The sequence below is a fragment of the Rutidosis leptorrhynchoides genome, chromosome 11, assembly GCF_046630445.1.
Source record: "Rutidosis leptorrhynchoides isolate AG116_Rl617_1_P2 chromosome 11, CSIRO_AGI_Rlap_v1, whole genome shotgun sequence".
NCBI classification, from domain to species: domain Eukaryota; kingdom Viridiplantae; phylum Streptophyta; class Magnoliopsida; order Asterales; family Asteraceae; genus Rutidosis; species Rutidosis leptorrhynchoides.
In genome coordinates this window covers 199,220,889-199,221,916 of record NC_092343.1, presented here as the reverse complement: position 1 = coordinate 199,221,916, position 1,028 = coordinate 199,220,889, and positions in this window count along the sequence as shown.

The window sequence follows — 1,028 nt, the reverse complement described above, 5'->3', positions numbered from 1 at the left end:
CATAGCTCACATCTTCTATTCTTTCTGCCTCAATTTAAAGTATTCGTTAATATGCTCCATCCAGTTCTGATTCTTGATATACTCCTAACTTTCATATCTGTCATTCTTCTTTTTCATCTGCCGCCGAAAGAATCTATTTACTTCTACTACACTCTTGGTTTTATAGTGTTTTTAGTTCTCCCGTGTCTTTATACTGCTAGATGCATCGATATACACGATTTATAATTTCTGGGTTGTTGTTGAGCTTTATATCTTCCTTTATATCTCGATGTCTCTGCTTCTGTCTTTCTATAATCATTGACATCCACAGTTAATGCTCTCTTCTATTTTCTGCGATTTATACTCCCATTTCAATTTCGGAGCTTCTTGCTTTTGTTTTCTCTTCGCAAGTAATGGTCCAGAATTCGTAGGTATGGAGTTTCAAATGAACATGGCTAATGTTTTAAGAGAGAAATTGTAATAGCACGATCTTGATTGGTTAAATTACCAGAATTCAAGAGAAAAGATAGAACTATCAAGAAATTATGTTCTTGATATGTTTATATACTAGATAGAGTGTAAGAGTCGTGTAACATGGCACATGATGACGTTATGATCTGTGAATCATCACGTTCCATTAGAAACTCAGCATGACTTACTGTAATATAATCACGTTGATCAAGTGTCATTATATTATACTAACTCATGCTTCAGTTCCCAACACTACTTCAAAAACATTCATATTTTAAAATTCGAATTTTTTCAGAATTTAGAAACTAAAAGAGTTTCCTTTATGATGTAACGCAGATATCGCGAAGAGATACATAATTTCAGATAAGAATAGTTATGAAAATATCTTCAGAAATATCGAGGATATTTATAATAAAAGATACGATGATATCTTAGAATTTCTAATATCGAAAGATGATAAAGAAGATTTGTCCGTAAAGGTTTAGAGTCAGGAGCAAGGTATTCGTTAATGACTTCAGCAGATACTGAATCATTTGGATTCTTTGAAGGCAGGTTTAGTCTTTGTGATTTACCCACAA